A 10,000-nucleotide genomic window follows, 5' to 3' on the forward strand; every position below is an offset into this window, starting at 1 on the left:
CGGTAGTGCACGAGAACTTTTGGAACAGACCCTACATTCAGAAGATACAAGGCGGTAAAAATATGTAAATACCTGAATAACGAAAGAAAATCATGTGGACAAATGAGTGAGTAATTATACAAACATTAATAAGCACATTAAAACGGAGATACGCGAGAGAATTAAAACTTCACAGCGCAAAAAGATATATTTGTCGTGTTTCGTAACCAGAGAATTTCCAGTGCTATTGCGGGGGGGGGGGGGGGGGGGGGGGCATGTACATGAAGCAGGACATTTAGAAGAAGCGAGTAAATAATGACAATGAAAGTAAAATTTAATGAAACGAAATAAATACATAAATAAATAAATAGATAAAGATAAACACAATAGATAAGAAAAATAAAATTAATAAAATAAAATAAGATAAATAAAATTAATAAAAATAATAATTAAAAAAAGAAAAAAAAACTGATTTATTAGTGAGTGAAATCTCGATGTTCATACATATTTCTTATATCTTGTTTCTTTTATTAGTATTTTCCATTTGTTATCTTGTATCTTGTATCTTGTATTTTGTATCTTGTATCTTGTATCTTGCATATTTTATATTTTATCTTGTATCTTATATTTTATATTTTATCTTGTATCTTATATTTTATATCTTATATCATGTATCTTATATCTTATATCTTGTATCTTGTATTTTTTATCTTGTATCTTGTATCTTTTATCTTTTATTTTGTATCTTATATCTTATATCTTATAGCTTGTATCTTTTATCTTTTATCTTGTATCTTGTATCTTGTATTTTGTATCTTGTATCTTGTATCTTGCATATTTTATATTTTATCTTGCATCTTATATTTTATATCTTATATCATGTATCTTATATCTTATATCTTATATCTTGTATCTTGTATTTTTTATCTTGTATCTTGTATCTTTTATCTTTTATTTTGTATCTTATATCTTATATCTTATATCTTATAGCTTGTATCTTTTATCTTTTATCTTGTATCTTGTATTTTCTATCTTGTATCTTGTATATTTTATCTTTTATCTTGTATCTTGTAATTTTTATCTTGTATCTTATATCTTTTATTAGTATTTTTTATACTTTATCTTTTATCTTGTATCTTGTATCTTGTATTTTTTTTAGCTTGTATCTTGCATATTTTATCTTTTATCTTGTATCTTGTAACTTTTATTAGTATTTTTTATACTTTATATTTTATCTTGTATCTTGTATCTGGTATCTTATACAAGATACAAGATACAACTGCAACTTCATATCTTGCAAGGCTGGTCTGTTCAATGACTTGGTAAATTGCTCTGCCAGGTACGCGATCGGTCAGACCAGGTGGCTGAGGAAAAGGAAAATGGATACGAGACAGCACAAGAGCGGAAGGGAGAGAGATACGGAGATAGATAGATGGATAGATAGTACGTGAAAGAGAGAAGGGTAGAGAAACAGGAAGATTAAATCACATGTAGAGAGGTAGATATAAATAGATAGATAGACAAACAAATAGATATATAGATATATAGATAGATAAAGGGAGTGAATGAGAGAGAGAAAGAGAGAGAGAGAGAGAGAGAGAGAGAGAGAGAGAGAGAGAGAGAGAGAGAGAGAGAGAGAGAGAGAGAGAGAGAGAGAGAGAGAGATAGAGAGAGCGGGGGGGGGGGGGTTATAGAAATAAATAGATTGACAAAGAGGTAGATGGATAAATAAATGAATGGATAAACAGACAGACAACCAAACAGACAGACAGACACACGGACACACTCACACACAGACAAACAGATGAGGAAAGATAGAAGGCAGACACAGAAAAAGAGAAAAGAAAAGAAACAAACGAAACAAAATGACAAAAACAATACAAATACAAAACCAATGAGATACACAACGTATAGAAACAATACGAACCAATAACATCAATAAGATGTACAGAGTGTAAAATCAATAAATCATATTAATATAAGTAACTTATATTAATATAAAAGTACAACATAACAAAAAGATAGATATATGAGGGAGTACAATGGAGTAATGAATAATGTAAAGTAACAATATGATAGATGTATCGATACACGATGTGTGACTGCAATAAGCAAGTATTAATGCATATGTAGGTACAACAAAGTTAACAGCTTCATAATGACAGAAAAGCGAGTCCATGGTGAAATAGGCGCTGACCATGAAGTCAGTCAGAGCGTTGTTGCAATTGACGTGTGTTAAGTTGACGTCGTCTCATGGTCTCGTGGGATCAGTCAGGAATCGGTAATAGCGGATAACTAGAAAAATAACGTAATACAGAATATAATCCTCCGTCCCTGTAGAAGGTAAAACAAACGATAATGTATTCAAAACGACCGGGGATGCAGGTGTCGACGGGCCAATGAGCATGTGTAACAGAGGTGGTACGAGTAGGCGTGGGGAAGGTCGAGCTCGGCTACCCGGGAGACGCGTGACCCCGCAGTCAGATACTCCCGTGGCACGCTTGAGGTGACAGGGGTCATGATGACCATACTTTGTCTCGTGGCGCGGGTAGGGCGACCAACATATGGACACATACTTCATCTGAAATCATCACCGGCACCATACAATCCACAAAGGGAGGAAAAAAGGTCTCAAGGACAAAACCGTCCTGAGGCTTTGAAACAACCACTAGAATGGAGGCGTCACGTGCCTCGTTTTCGCGAGCGAGTGCTGAGGGAAAACCGTCCTCTGGCTTAACAGAAATACCCATACCGGAGTATTTGCGAGTCGCGGCTGCGCGAGAGGTTACTGAGGGAAGTCCATCCTCAGGTTTAACAGGGACAAGATCAGGGTCAGACGGGGCGGCAACCTGAGCCGCGGGCCGTGACGCAGGCATGGCTGGCTTGGCAGCGGGCACGCGTAGACTCTGAGGAGTAGCATTGGTAGTTGGTGGGCTGGCTCGTCAGCGAGTACGTAAGATTCATGAAATATGACAATGATACTGGGCACGTATAACAGCGAAAACGCAACGGAATGACGAAAAGAAGGACATCTTGCTTTACCTAGGAAACAGAGATCATCAAACATACTATGCACGGCAACCTTGTCCTGTGAGAATTTGCAACGGACGAAATAAATGACGAGGAGGTCTTCCTTTACGATAGGGACGTCGACAACGGCGAAAAGACGCAAGATACAATGACATCCGATGCCTGAGAGGGTTACAGTAACACATATCCTTGAGCAGTCCATCAGAGTAAAGGTAACGGGTAAGCGTTCATCGTCGAGACGTAAGAAGGACCCGGTAGGTTTGTGACAATGACAGAGCGAGAACTTAAATCATCTGATAAAATCGACCTGGGAATGGACACGAGCCTGTCACGATAAACCTATGAACCGTACGCAGACGTGGCGAGACACTGACGTCCAGTCCCTCTCCTCTAGCGTGTCCAGCAATGCCCCAGTAACGCCGACTAGCTGACGTGCCCTTCGCGCACGAGACATTGATTGATCTTATGACTGAATCTTTAATGTGGGATGCAGCACTACCTGTGTCAATAAAACATTGCAGATCTCTCCCACCGACACGCAAGGTTTCAGTGGGGCGCCCGGTGAAGACCCTCTTACCGTTACTGCCACGATTACCACGAATGCGGCGGCTGGTCATCTGCCTGGCCCCTTCGTCGGTTCGGACAGGCAAACGCGAGGCTTCGACTTCCCGGCCCGGTAGAAAGGGACAGTCAAACCTACGGTGGTCATGGCGACGACAGTGCCAACACACGCCGCCAGGTGGTTTCTCCTGCCAATCTACTGTCAAATGATCCGAAGCACGGTGGTAATAACAATATGTCACAGGCACTTCAGGTAATTGGGTCAACGCGATGGGAATCGGGTGACGCGTTTCGCGGGGAGGAGCACGTGACTCTCTGAAGTAAGCAACAGAGGTACCGAAGTCATTCTTCACAGAATGCGCCTAGGTTACCACTGTGCATGGCAGATTATCCCAACAATCGAACGCGATGAATGGTGCTGCAAGCACTGCGGCGAGCCGAACGCCACACTAGTCCACTACCTAGAAAATTGTGACCATACACAATTCCTGAGACATGGACCGCCCACAACAGCCGCCGTGCTGGTAAAGAGGCTATGCGAAATGCTTACACCATGGCGGCAGGAGCGCTTGCTGGCAATCCCGCCGCCACGGTAAGCACCGATTGTCAGACAACTCAATGAGACAGCCGTAAAAAGCTGACACAGGCCGGGCCATATCTAGAAGGCCCGGGCAAAGCTAGAACTTCGCAAACCAAACCACCACACCAGCGCGTGATGCCCTGGACGTGAACAGCTTATTGGCTTTTGCAACAATCTCATGCAGTGGCAAGTCCTCGTATGCTACTAGTAGATCGGACAAGTCCGATGGAAGCCCACTGAGAAAAACGCGTCTAATTAAAGCGATTTTTCTTTGTAGATTATTGAAGAAATCCGTATTATTAGCAGTACCACGAACCTTTTGCCGCAACAAAGCCTAAACATGTAACCAAGAAGAGATCACCTCAAATGACGCAGTGTCTTTACAATATATCCGGGCTAACCGAATTCTGGTGCTATCGGCATCATCGGGCGGAACGAGCTCGATGCGACGCAACCACGTCTCCAGCTCCTGACTCCGCGCAAGAGCGTCGCTGTTCGATCGGGCGTCTCTGAAGTAAGCAACAGAGGTACCGAAGTCATTCTTCACAGAATGCGCCTAGGTTACCACTGTGCATGGCAGATTATCCCAACAATCGAACGCGATGAATGGTGCTGCAAGCACTGCGGCGAGCCGAACGCCACACTAGTCCACTACCTAGAAAATTGTGACCATACACAATTCCTGAGACATGTGGCATCCCGATTGACCTTAATTTGCGGAGAACCCACGGACGGTAGGGACGCGGGACCGTTCGGACAACCATTAGCGAACTCAGAATTAACGTTCGTACGACTTATAGTAAATGGATATGTGGCCATCTAATATGTTAGTCTGGTGTCTTATCTCTTTAGGGAGTGACTGTGTGGGTGTGAGTGCCCACAGGTTTGGCTGTGTGATGAAGGCTGAAGTTGGAGTTCTACGGGGGAGCCGGTAGGCTCCCCAGTCGGCTAAGGACTGGGCAGTCCTTGTGTGCTGCTGCTATGCTCTTGGTCTGCTGGAGGATCAGTGAATGGTGATCTCGCTAGCTGCCTGTGCGGCTTAAGTAGGCGAACGTAGGCACCATTACTCATTTGCTGCTGTAGTGACTCCCAACACTCAGTAGCAATGCTTAAGGATGAAATCACTTTATTTTCAACTGAATATTGACCATTGTGCGAGACTTTCAATGTCTCGAACAAATAAGGGAGTCTGGTGTCGTGTTTTCCGGAGGCTTCATTAGTATGGGGGGGGGGGGGGGGTAGATAAATCCAACCATCGAATTATCACATTTATTTTATTAACGAGCAATACAATAACAAGTAAGACACGTAGCAACATAAAACACGTGACACCTAACAAAGTAACAACGTAAAACATGTGACACGTAACAAACAACGTAAAACACGTGACAGGTAACAAAGTAACAACGTAAACCACGTGACACGTAACAAAGTAACCACGGAAAACACGTGACACGTAACAAAGTGACAACGTAAACCACGTGACACGTAACAAAGTAAAACACGTGACACGTAACAAAGTAACCACGTAAAACACGTGACACGTAACACAGCGCAACACTAAACACGTGACACGTAACAACGTATAGCACGTAACTCTTAAAACACGTGACACGTAACAACTAAATACTAAAAAACATGTGACATAAAACACTGAACACAGTACAGTGAAAACTTCACTTAAGCTAACTGTGACGGACTACCGGAATGCGGAGGTCGGGTTGCGAGCACATACGGGTCAGCGGTGCATAACCTGCGCCGAAGGTACCGCAGCCGGCGGGTAAGGAAGCCAAGGTGCTGTCGACCGCCTCCTCCAGGAGCCTACGTCCCTCTGCAGACTCACGATCTTGCCGACGCGCCAGCCACCCCTCGTCCGGAGTCACGCAAGCGTCTGCCCAAAAACAACGCTGACACGTCCGCAACTGGTATGAGGAACGAAGCCTCTACACAAGTCACGCCTAGGAGAAGCTACGTTAATAAACAGTAAAAGGAAAAACAAGCAAAAACATCTTCCACCAAATCGCCAGTGGGAAGATACGACACAGCACCACGTGCCTGGAGTACCTGCCCCCCCTACTACCCCTCCTGCTAAACAAACACCACAGCTCATCATCAACAACTACGCGGAACGAGAAGAAACACACAAACAAACAAACGAGCAGCCGCAGCCCCCCCAGGATGAGGAAGGTTTCGTTCAAATCAACCCAACAAGGGAGGAACGGCACACGCCAAAACCCTTGCAAGGTGCCGACCGTCCTCAGGTAGTGTACCTATATATCACGAGTTGCCACCCAGACACAGATGAAGACGATATTGAAGACTTCCTGGAAAATAAATTCAACCAAATTTCCAATACCAAAGCTTCCAAAACAAAAATGACACATAATTATTACTCAAGTTTCACAGTCACCATAAGGGGCGAAGACATAAACCCAGATCTTTTCTTAGAGTCCGACGTCTTTCCCAACAATGTAATGGTATTCCTAAACATAAACAAGTACAAAGGCGAGCAGTATGTTTGACGTTGCAAATCCGGCGGTCAAACCACTAAACACCATCAGAATAGAACACATCAATGCACAGTCCCTCCTCGGTCATTTCGAAGAAATCAAATTGATAATTAAGGAGAGATATATTGATATTTTGTGTATTAGTGAAACTTGGCTTCACCAAGAAATATCAAGCAGTTTCATCAGCATCCCAAACTTTCACGTTTACAGATGTGATGCAGGACGTGGAGGTGGAGTCTGCATATATGTAAGCGATACCCTTAAATCAAATAAGATCTCCTCTGCAACTGTAAATCATACAGCAGTAGAGGACATCTGGGTAACCGTACAAAGCAGTATGTATCCTTCCTTCCTCGTCGCCCCAATCTACAGACACCCTCATGCCACCACAGAATAATTTGACTACCTGGAAAATATTCTCAGAGAAATGTCAGTAAAGAGAAAAACACTTTTCATCTTAGGTGATTTAAATGACGACCTAAATAAACAAAATGCAAAGTTAAATGGGATAATTAACAAAATTATCCTCCGTGATAACGTGACCAAAATGTCCGTTGTGATTTGGTATGAATATTATTCTTGTAGAGAGAGAGAGAGACAGAGACAGAGAGAGAGAGAGAGAGAGAGAGAGAGAGAGAGAGAGAGAGAGAGAGAGAAAGAGAGAGAGAGAGAGAGAGAGAGAGAGAGAGAGAGAGAGAGAGAGAGAGAGAGGGGGGGGGGGGGGCAGAGAGAGAGAGTGAGAGAGAGAGAGAGAAATTTAGAGAGCGAAGGAGAGAAACAGGGAGAGAGAGAGAGAGAGAGAGAGAGAGAGAGAGAGAGAGAGAGAGAGAGAGAGAGAGAGAGAGAGAGAGAGAGAGAGAGAGAGAGAGAGAGGGACAGAGAGAGAGAGAGAGAGAAAGGGGGGGGGGGCAGAGAGAGAGTGAGAGAGAGAGAGAGAGAGAAATTTAGAGAGCGAAGGAGAGTGACAGACAGAGAGAGAGAGAGAGAGAGAGAGAGAGAGAGAGAGAGAGAGAGAGAGAGAGAGAGAGAGAGAGAGAGAGAGAGAGAGAGAGAGAGAGAGGTGTAAATGACCTTCACTCTCGACTTCCCACGGTACCCGGCACTCTGCTGGTCATCGCCTGTGCCAAGTTTGACCTGCGCCCAGAACGTAACGACAATGGCGAAGTGCCCCCAGAGCAAACGATTCCGACCCTTACCGTCGAATACTTTATAAGTCTCGCTCGCCCCTTTACGAGCCCATCTCACGGACGTTCTCGCTCCCGCATCAGCTGCCGACGCCCTTCTGTTCTTTACTGCACGTCGCTGCAACTCTGGTCGTGTCCGCCGCCTCGTCCGCTGATGACTGCCGCCTGACGTCCTCGTCGCATCTCGCCGTATCTCGTCTCACTCACCACACCTGCTGCCCTGTGCTGGTGACCCTGGCAAGAGTGGTCCTGCCTTGCCTGTCGAACCTCGTGACGCCATCACCATGGTGCTCTTCCTCTCCCGAGATGACGAATCCTCCCGCCAACGACGTGATCCTGATCCCTCGAAGACCTCGTTCTCACGAATCTCTGCTCAGTTCTCGTCTCCTCGCCATCAACTTGGTCCAGAATCTTCTAGAACGGTGTGCGTATCATTTACGACTTACACGGCGCTTGGCAAGTTAACTGTGTCAACAAGCGATCCTGTGGAACAATTGACGAGCTCCGTGACTGATCACCACTGCTGCTCCTGTCAAGACCACCTGCGCTTCGGAACAGTGACCTGTGCGAACAAGCTCCCTAGGCCCCCGACCTTGGAAGTCACCTGTGCGATTTTCTTCCCTTCTCGTCTGCAAGAACCGAGTCTCCCTGCATCACCGCTTTCTTCGTCTTCAGCTCCCCCACTGCAGCAGGATCGAGGACGATCCTGATTAGGTGGCCGAGCGATTTAATGACCTTCCCCCTCGACTTCCCACGGTATCCGGCACTCTACTGGTCATCGCCTGTGCCAAGTTTGACCTGCGCCCAGAACATAACGACAATGGCGAAGTGCCCTCAGAGCAAGCGATTCCGATCCTTACCGTCGCATACTTTATAACTACAAGTGAACTTATATCTTGATTATACCCAAATGTTTGTAAAAAAAAAAAAAAAAAAAAAAAATCTTTATTCTCAATCACTCTTTGTAATCATTATTATTGACGATATTGTAGTTATCCAATGTTCGCGATTTAATTGTATTGACATATCCAGTGTCCCCGACCAGACCTGTGACCACAAGATCCTTACACTGCTATAAAACAGAGAGTCTGTACTGACATTTCTCACGTAAGAGCAATGTTGCCATATTCTTATGTTTAGTGAATATTTTGTGAACCCTCAAAAAAGCCGAAGCATCGGCTCAGCATCGGCTCGGGCAACACCTTAAGCGCTCTCTCAGACCGCTTCGCCTCGCGGGCGTGGCAAGAGGCCTCGCTCCTTCAAGGGCGTCTCTGCCACGCCTGTCCTCTTGTAATGAGCACAAGGGATGTGAAGTTAGAATGACCCAAAAATTCGTCTAGAAACCACCCTGTATATACCTCACTTGGTCTTTATGCATATGTATTTCTTATATATACCTCAGTTTTTGTCTTTAGCTATGTAAGATAAAAAGTACTTAATTATTTTTCTAGAAAGATGACACTTTATTTTATTAGTTTTACATAAAGTTTATATATTTCTATATATATATATATATTTTTTTTTTTATTAAGATTAGGAAATTGTAAAATCTACAAATTACTAAGTTTTTTTTGTTACCCCAGCATACATTCTCTTTATTTAAAGGGTACACTGTTAAATGTCAATAGTACCGTTAAACTAGGGTTGTATAATTGATATTTTGATTAAGAAAACAATATGAATTATTTTTGTTATTGAAAAAAATAATTTAAGTTCTGAAAATTATGCATGTATAAGTTAAGAAGAACTATATGTTTGTACTATATGTGATCTGAGTAGACTTTAAATTTTGAAATATATACAGTACTAAAGCCTGATACTATTGCTATAATCATAGAGAGAGAGAGAGATCAGAGAAGAGTGCCATACAACAGCCTGAAAGTCTTTTAGATTATCGGGAAATATCCGAGGTCAAGGCTGGCACATGGCACTGAACAACATCCCGATGTGTCTCTCTCATTATTATTAAGAATTCAAAACCCATTCAAAATGAATGGGTTTATTTTTTGGGGGGTTTATGTTTATGGTTTTAGTTTTTTATGTTTTTGTTTTGTTTTTATTTGGTTTTGCTGAAGATCGGATTTATTTGCTCCTGGTGCTGTGCACAAGAATGAAAGAAAGAAAACATCTTTGGGGAGCCCAGGAAATGGATGAAG

Source organism: Penaeus chinensis, chromosome 3 (genome assembly GCF_019202785.1).
Source record: "Penaeus chinensis breed Huanghai No. 1 chromosome 3, ASM1920278v2, whole genome shotgun sequence".
Classification (NCBI taxonomy): Eukaryota; Metazoa; Arthropoda; class Malacostraca; order Decapoda; family Penaeidae; genus Penaeus; species Penaeus chinensis.